A 9,901-nucleotide genomic window follows, 5' to 3' on the forward strand; every position below is an offset into this window, starting at 1 on the left:
GGCTCCTAGTTTGCTTCCGTGTTTGCAGCCCTATCAGTATATGCCACATGGCGCTTCAGGATTGGCCATCCAGGAGGCTTATAACCGGAGCGCGGGGCAGATGGGGAGGAGAAACAGGAAGAAGCGGGCAGGAGAGAAGTAGGAGGGAAGGAGAAAAGTAGGAGAAACAGGAAGAAGCGAGCAGGAGAGAAGTAGGAGGGAAGGAGAAAAGTAGGAGAAGCAGGAAGAAGAAGGAAGAAGCGGGCAGGAGAGAAGTAGGAGAAAAGAAGCTGTAAATAAGGTCCTGAATAAACCGTCTGAAAGAAGGACCTGTTGTCGCGTCATCCTTGCGGGTCGAGGCGGTCGCGACATGATATGATTTGCTAAGTGTTGCAATGACGCTTAGAAGTCCCTAAAAACCTTGCTATAGGAAGGGTCGGGGCTCTCAACTCTGACCCGCTGCATCTGGGATGGTTGAGTCCAGGTTCGAGCTTGTAATACACGACTCTCATGTACTTGCATCGGAATGGGCTCTTTGGTGGTCTTTGGGGATCCTTATCTGGGCACAAGATCTAGACACTGCAGACTTTTTAGAAAATAATGATAAAACCCCAGAACCCTTGAAATATAGCAGTAGGAACATCTATTACATTAAATGCCTTTATCAACAAAATAAATCTAAAGCATCCAACTCAATAATAATATTAAAATATAAGAATAATTCTAAAGGGCTGAGAACGTGGCTGAGTGGTAGAGTGCTTGCCTTGAGCAAAAGAAACTCAGGAACAGTGCCCAGGCCCTGAGTTCAAGCCCCAGGACTGGCAAAAACAACAACAGAAAAAAAAAAAAACTTAGCTAAAGGACTGAGAAAACTAAAGGCAAAAAAGCTAATTAAAGAACTAAGAAAAATGCTCAAACCATTACTCATCCTTACTGATGAAATTAAAGATTCATAAAATATGGAATGCCTTCTGGGGATGCATAATAGTCTTTTATCTATAAGCTAGGTTTCTCTGATTTTCTACCAATGTTCAGAAACAATGATAACATAAAGTCTTAACCAAGATAATTCTCTGAAACCTTCACTATCATTCCAATCCTATAAATTCTTTTGTTCTTTCATCCAGAACAGAGTAAATAGTCTTGGTCTTGCTGATAAAATACTGGAAATCTCTTAAGGAGTTACCTGCCCCCAAAAAAAGAATATTGCTGTACCCCTCCCTCCAAATTGAACTGTCAGGATATCTCTATGTAAGCATGGTCTCAGTACTTACTTAAATGACCCAACTTCCATTCATTGTCTCTAGCTACCCCTCTGTGGATTTTTATTCACTTTCAAATGAAGGAAAATTCAAATTATTATGTCAAGAATGTAAATCTTCACAGACTTCTTGTCAAGTCTCTTTAGTACCCTAGAGAGTCAAGATTTGCATCTCTAGTGACTGCCTTGACAGCTTTGTTGTAAGTTAAGTACCTTTGATTTGTCTTGTTTGAAATTCATGGCCATACGTTTCATTCCTATTAATGGGACTTTACTATCTGATGTGTCAATATGTATATATTTCATCATATTTTTCTTTTAGGGCTATTAGCCTTCAATGGTTATCAGAACACTTTAAAAATGTGTTCTAAAGTCTAGTCTGACACTGTGAAGGATTAGTGTAACTCAATTAGGGATCACATATGGTACCCAGTCTACTGAGTTAACAAAACACACACCAACTTTGGGGTTAACCGATTTAGTCTCCCTGTGTCTTCCTTTGCAAGTGCTTTATGCATCATGCATGTTCTACCACTGGGTGGCAATCTATGCTCAGGAATGCTTGCTTTATCAGTTCAGTTTAACTGATTTTCATATATCCAGCTGTTTCATCTGGAAAATAGTCAATGTTAAGAAATGAAATATTGTCTGAATGCAAGCTCCTTTCAAGATTTTAATGTCAGTATGTCCTTTTCCTTTCAACACTTCCACCCACATACACACCACACATTTGCAGAATAGATCACCCTCATGTTCTTCTAATGCCTCAGGATTTCCTAGTTTTTCATACCTCACTTCTGAAGTGTGTATGCCCAGTCCAGTTCCCCTTACCTGCTTTCCAACATTATGGTTCTTAGAACTCTACCTTTTATTTCTGTGGCTCTTGCATGGCAATAGGTTTTCTAGGGGTGGGGCAGGGACTCTTATGATTTATAGCTATGTTGTCTCAGAAGGAGAATTTATAGTGTCAGAAAGTAAGGAAATACTTAAACAATGATGAGATTAGGTTAAAGGTATTCAGGAATGTAACTGAAAACATATTAGCCAATTTGAGTAAGGAAATATTAATAGTAGATAATAATGCAAAATGTAAAATACTCACCTATGAGTCCATACTGTATAAATGATTGAATAAATAACAAATGAAAGAGATAAGAATGTCAAATATTACATATGTGGTATCTACCACACCTGTCCCTGAGGTTGAACATAATTCTCCACTCTGTAAGTGTGGGTTCTTCACAGTCAGAGGGGAGAATGGAAAGAAGAGGTGAAAGAATAACTAACTTGACACGGGAGGAATCTGAGAAATACTACCTCAGCCAGGTAGTATATACCCTTGGTGTAATGCAGTGAGAAATGGCTAATCTGTGATCTCTCCAAAATCCCTAACATCTGCCTAATTATGGTGGAAACATTAGACAAATCTTATTTGAGACCCATTCAACAAAATACTGAAGATACTCCTTAAAGCTTCCACCATAGTGATAAACAAAGGGTGTCTGAGAAACTGACACAGGCAAGAAGATCCTAAAGAATCATGATTCACTTCAATGTGGCAGCCTGGTTTGATCTTGGGGTGGGGGGTAAGGGACAGAATATTCCATGGGATCATGATAGTAGTGGTAGGAAATTAGGTAGAAAACAAATCTGAATAAAACACAAGTTATTCTAGCAATAATGTATTGTTGATAATAATGTATTGGTGCTGGTTCATTCATTATAACCAATGAACCAAATTAACATAAGATGTTAATAAGAGGAGAAATGGGGTATGAGAGTTACAGGAACTCTACTATATTTACAATTCTCTGTGAATCTAGAGATGCATTCTTAGTTTTTTCTTCCTAACTCACTTCACTAAGGATTTAAAAAAAAATACTGTGTGTCTATTGCAGGCAAGAACTTCTATTAGGAATATCATTTTAAAATATTTTGTGCAATCTTCTCTTCTGATTTAGGAACCATTTGGTCCTTTACAGTGAGGATCATTTCAATGTGGCAAGGGGAATCTCAGGTAAGATTCAATCTGACCATAGTATCGATAAGTACGTGGTACTTCTTTACCTCGATATATTCATGATGAGAGACTCTACATCTACATCTTCAAATTTGGAATTAGCATTATGCTTTGTAGTTCTTATGCAGGTGCAGCAGAAATAAAGCACTCTTTTTGACCCACCACCCAGAGTCTAATCCCTTTGTCTATTCCCACCAGTATAGCAGTGACTGGCACACATTGCTTCTATGAAGGACAACTTTAGATACATAGTGGCTTTTCAGAAATGCATATTATTGATATGACCTAAGCAGTTTTGTGGGTGTTCTTAAAGTGAACCTCTTCAATAATTTAATGTTGCTTCTTTTTGTAAGGTCCGCTCCTGGATGGCGAGCAGACTCCAGCCCTCCTCTCAGTCAAGTCTCCGCCCAGTACCTGCATTACTAAGACAACTGGCACACCTGGAAGAGATCACATCTGCATCTGCTGAGGTCACCTCCGGATTCGATGTGGCCACACCTTTCCCCACCCCTACCCTAGATAAGGTCTAGCCCAGGGCCAGACGCTCTCTTTCCCAGGTCTTTTCCCAGCCGCATAGAGTGCCAACATGGCCTGGTGCCAGCCAGAAGGATGAATAAACCTACTCCTTACCTGAATACCACGTGCGTGGTGCTGTTCTTACTCGGCTCCTCTCTAAAAACCTAACACTTTTTTCTCTTTTGGATCCAATGAATACAAATCATTTTCACAGATCACGTTAGGAAGACCAGAAATATAAGTTTTTGAAGGTATCCTTCTTTTTAGATATTAACTTTTAGCTGCACAAATACACAAACATATCTTTCATGCCACTGTTTATTAACTGAAGAAGAATACTAAAGGCAAAAAGAAGAGTCTTGCCTTAAATGAAAAGTCACATAATACTTATTCATCTTTCCATTCATACCCATGAGTATACATTGGATGTGGGGAGTGGTATTCAAGTTCTGAGAGGATACTCCAGGGCTGGTTTAAGCAGAAAGAATGCATCTATAGATGAAAGCAATCTTCAGAAACTTCTAGCTGAGGAGGAGAAATGATCAACACAAATGAAAACTAGAAGCTGGGCAAGGGTGGCTCAAGCCTCTAATTCTAGGTACTCAGGAGACTGAGATCTGAAGATGGTTTGAAGCCAGACCAGGCAGAAAAGTCCCAGTGAGATTCTTCATCTCAAACTAACCATTCAAAAACTGGAAGCAGAGCTATAGCTCAAAGTGGTAGAGCACTAGCCTTCAGCAAAAGAGCTCAGGAACAGCACCTAAGCCCTGAGTTCAAGCCCCATAACTGACAAAAAAGAAAAACCTAGAACAATTCCAGATGTGAGTTCAAATTCAACTGCCATGAGTTTACAGGTTGTATGTTACAAGTTGTAATCCTCTGAGATTTTGAATTCAGCTAATCATTTTCTCTCTTTCTTTCTTTTCTTTCTTTCTTTCTTTTCTTTTTTTTTTTGTCGGTCAAGGGGCTTGAACCCTGGGCCTGGGCGCTGTCCCTCAGCTCTTCAGCTCAACACTAGTGCTCTACCACTTGAGCCACAGCTCCACTTTTGGTTTTCTAGTAGTTTATTAGAGATAAGAGTCTCACGAACTTTCCTGCCAGGGTTGGTTTTGACAGTGATCCTCAGATCTCAGCCTCCTGAGTAGCTAGGATTACAGGCGTGACCTACCAGCGCCCAGCTCAGCTAATCATTTTCAAGAAAATAAATAGTTTGCATATACATATATTCATAACACAAGCCATATAAAGGATTATTACATATCACCATTTTCAGATGAACAAATGGAAATTAGAACTGGGCCTGAGCTATTTAATGATTCTATATACACTGAAGCTGAGTCCCAAAGTGGTCTGGTGACTATCCATGAGGAAGTAGATGCCAAAGCCCTCTGCCTTCAAAGCAGTGCTTGTTTTTTTCAGCATAGAGATGTGCCTTGCTAAATCATTTGATTTTTTTTCATTTCACTCATTCATTCATTCTACAAAATGTTCTGCTTCATTCCTGACACTGTGCTAGGGTTTTCAGGTAGACATTTTGAGTTTGCACCACTCTTAACAGCAACAAAATTAGTACATTAAATTTGAGTCAACCACCACCAGATGGCAGAAGTCCTCAGCTTGGTAAGGACATTTGTAGTTAATTGATAGGTAACCATTTCAGTATTTTCTCTTAGACATTGTCTCAAGCTGAGATGTCAGAATGTTCAATAGAGGCTTCTCATTTTTTGATCCAGATACTACCAATCTTCTAGCTTCCCAGGCAGAATTTGGAGTTGTTTTTGTTTTATTTCATCGTTTACTCTTTGAGTCATTGCTTGTTCTGACTGGCTCTTTCCTCACCTTCATCCTTTTCATAAAAACCTCCAATTTAGCTATATCCAGACTGTTCTTACCCTACTGCAAGTCTGTGTTTCTGATCCTTTGCTGATGATATACTCTTTCCTGGAATTCCTTTCCTTCGAAAACATTTTCGACATTCTCACTAGTGTTTAGTAAAGATGGAGTGATTAATATGATGATGGAGTGATGGAAATATATGAGATACAAAACTATGTCTTCTGCCCTCATACTAGAATTGATTAATTTCCCTACCAAAGGAAGTCTAGTAGGTAAAACGGGTATATGTTAGATCTGCTATATTTATAGGCAATGATCACGCACAATAGTGACAAAGAGTCAGTCTTTCTTAGATGAATAAAAAAAATCATTCTTGGGGTGAGACTAAAGGTATCTCTTAGTTTCAAGTCAGATTGTTCTATATAGTGAGGTGAAATAACATTGTAGCTCACGGGTAGAAAGTATGTATGTAGGCAAAGTGGCTGAAGAGGATTTTTTTTTAAAGCAGGGGTTACATTATGAGGGCTCTTGAATGTCATGCACAGAAGTTAGTACTTTATCTTTTAAGAGTCATTAGAGTCATTACATGATTTAGAAAGGAATATAACAGGAACAGGTTTATCATTCAGAAGGATCTTCCCTGTTTGTGACATGGCTTGGCCAGAGGTGAGACCAAATACATAGAAACAGATTGGGAAAGGATCAGAGAATCTGGGTGAGTAGAGAATTAAATACCAACCTAGATAAAAGCTTTGTTGATCCCCCACGGGTGGGTCTTAAAGGGTCAACAGAAACTGAATAATCAGGTATGGGAGTGAGGAGAAATAGCTGGGTACCACTAGGTCTCTGTTTTAGGTCACTAGATAAATGGCAATGTTATATCTCAGGAGAAAGGATACATACAGAAGCTAAGATTATTAGGAGGTTGTGGTGGTGAATGTCTTGAGTTCTCTTTGGGATATACTGCATGATTATTTGCAGTAATCAATGTCAAAAACTAATATGTAGCATGAAAGGTCTTAGGAAAGAAAAACTTATTAACAACCTCCAAACAATCACTTTGTTAATCAAAATTTTTTTTAATTCTGAACAAGAAATGTACTCATTGCTTTACTCATGTAACTGTAAACCCTCTGTGCAGCATCTTTACAATAAAATAAAATCAAAAAAATTAAATTCCTCCTTTATGTCTTTTAAGAATTATGCACATTAGGTATTGTGGACCATACATCCTCAAATTCCCAAATATAGTTCCACTTTCCTACAGTTTTATTCTTTTTAAAAATATTTAGCTAATATTTAATTAGTACTAAATGAATTAAACTAGTTTTTATATTTTAGATTTTCATAAGTAATTTCATAAATAAAAGGTTTAAGATGTGACTTCTCCAAGTAAGGAATTTATACTTTAATCCAGAAAAAGAACTCAGTATCCACCAGAAACAGTTTAGTGGTAAACTGTGATGTTCTGAATAAATTTTATGAGATATAACAAAAGATGGGTCTCATTTAGGGTAGGAGGAATTAAAGAAGCCTACACTGGAAATAAGCTGGTACTGAGCAAGAATCCAAATGATACAGAATTTCTGAAGAGACAGAAGATAAGGAGAACAACATTAGGAAACACACTCAGTTGGAAATGACTTCTGTGTGATCAAGAGACATTGGAGGCCTGGGTGGTCCAACTTGATGGCCCTTGAACGAAACCAGGGAGAGACTAAAGTACTCTAATAAGACATATGACTCCTATTACTGCTCCTCTGCCTCTAACTTATTCTTTAGAATTCATTTCATGGTGATTTCTCTAAGGTACAATGAAAATTTCTAATATGTTTCCCTGATTCTGTTTGCCTATTCTTTTCTTGGCTTTTTAAAAATTTGCATCTCATTTTGAGTTTTTGCTTTTCTGACTTTAGTCCCAAAAGCTCCTAATAAACTTTTAGTATTCCCTAATTATTCTAAAGTCTCCATTTTCTGTAGCATTCTACTTGTCTGGGAGGTCTACATTAAGCCTTTTGTGACAATATAATTAAAACACCAATTAGAGTTAACTGAATGGTAATGAGATATTCCTGTAACATACCCTGAAGAGTTGTATATGAAATAAACATTTGGTACTGAGAATCCATAATGCAATAAGGATTTATAATAATGCTTCCTGTAACCAGGAATTCAATAAATATTTCAAAATGAGTAAATCTTATGTAATAACCTGCATCTTCTTTGCTGCATGTCTGTACAAGTACTTACTACTGCCAGGACAAGAATTACAGGAAGAGATCTCAGGGATAACCTGCTAGGCCATGATGCTTCAGCAGAGGATTTCCTCTCGCTTGCTTCTTCAGTAAAAGCAAGCTGTGGCTTTTAGGTACTGTGAGGTGAATTAAGGGTCAGGGACCTGATAAATCAACCCCCCTTTGCTCAGGGATTCCTAGCTTAGGATCTTTCTGAAGTGCAGCAAAACTCATGTCTTCCAAGTGGCTAGTGTCCACTTCTGTTATTTGTTTACAAATAGGAGTTCCAAATGCTTTGAAAACAGTTTGTTCTTTAAAACTAGCATGCAATCCTTTTATAATTTGTTTATACTGTTTTGGAACAAGCTACTAATGTCACTGATAAAGATTAAATCTTAGGTAGCCTCACTTTGATGGCTGATTATAAATTAGCAATGTTCAAATCAGTGCAGTTTTGTTATGTCTAAATATGTGCCTATCTAGAGTTACATAGAACCATGGCAATTTATAACTGGAAAGAAAAACACTAAAAATGAAATTTGTCTTAACTCCACATTATGCAGATGAACCAATAAGTGACTGCTAAATTGTTCTTTTTCTTATACACAAAAGACTACTTCTATTTTTAAACACAATCCATAAATAACTTCTTATACAGATATAATTTGCTTATTCCATGCTCTGTTAAGCACTTACATGTTATGTAATGCTCTTACATTTATTGGCTGTGTCTTATCATCTCAGATAAATCTACAGATGGTAACTTGAAAGTAGACATTGTATTTTATCTTTCTTATTCCCCACAGTACTGGCCCCAGTTTCATCCAAACAACTGATGCTTATAGGCAGCCTTGATCCTGTACTGAAGACCAAAGAAGCAGGCATCAGGTTGGTCCATCTCCATGAGCTTGGACATCTACAGTTTCAGTAGGTAACATTATGTGATATTCAGAGCCTTATTGTTTTCATTCTCCACCTGAGAATTATAAAGTTGCGTTTTCACCTTTTCCAATGTTTCCTCAACCCTGTAATTGCCAATTGAACTTGCCATTCTCTTGTTTAGAGTTGTTGCCACTTTCCTGACCTCTCAACATTGTACCCCTCAGCTCAGAACTCTTCCTTTGGCATACTGTAGTAAATAATTCAGGCAACCTACAATACTCTCACTGAGAACTAAAGCTATTTCTTGCCTGACAATTTTACATGAAATAAATGGGAAAGATTGTTAAATTATTTCAAAGAGTGGATTTGAGCAATAATTATTCATTGACAAATGATATTTGTACTTGACGCATACCATGAGCCCTGTTTGGGGTGCTGGAGACACAGCAATTAACTAAACCAAATCCCTGTCTTCATGGACTTTACATTCCAGATAAGGAGAGACACAGTTAACAAGTAAATGAATAGGTACTTCTAAACTCACTGATAGAAAGTTTATGTTATGGTGAAACATAAAGCAAAGAAAGGAACTAGAAAGTGTCAAGTGAGTGTACTAATTAGACAAGGTAGCCAGGGAAGGTATAGACAGAGAAATAGTTTGGAATTATCTGCCACAGAGTGAGATCATTTAGAAGGTAATGATGTTATCATTGAGCTTTGCAAGGACTCAGTCTTTGGGCATTCCAATATCTAGAGCTATAGAAGGTAAAGAGTATTGATGAACAGTCATTGAGGTAGATGAGGTAGAACCAAATTAAGGAAGTATTTTAAACCAGGTACTGTTGGCTCACATCTGTAATCCTAGCTACTCAGGAGGCTGAGATCTTAAAATAGCATTTCAAAGCAAGAAAGCCCAGTAGACTCTTAACTCCAATTAACTACCTCCTCTCCCCCCCCCAAAAAAAAAGCCAGAAATGTAGCTGTGGCTCAAGTGATAGAGAGCTAGCCTTGAGCCAAAAAACTCAAGGGTATTAGTCATGGCCTGAATTCAAGCTCTGGAACTCATACTCACTCAAAGAATATTTTAAAAAGAACAATTTCTGGGTGAAGGATTAAAGTATTTCAAAAGAACAATTGCCAAGCACAGTGATGCACTATGTGGGAAGCATTGCT

The sequence above is a fragment of the Dipodomys ordii genome, unplaced genomic scaffold (assembly GCF_000151885.1).
Source record: "Dipodomys ordii isolate 6190 unplaced genomic scaffold, Dord_2.0 Scaffold1, whole genome shotgun sequence".
NCBI lineage: Eukaryota > Metazoa > Chordata > Mammalia > Rodentia > Heteromyidae > Dipodomys > Dipodomys ordii.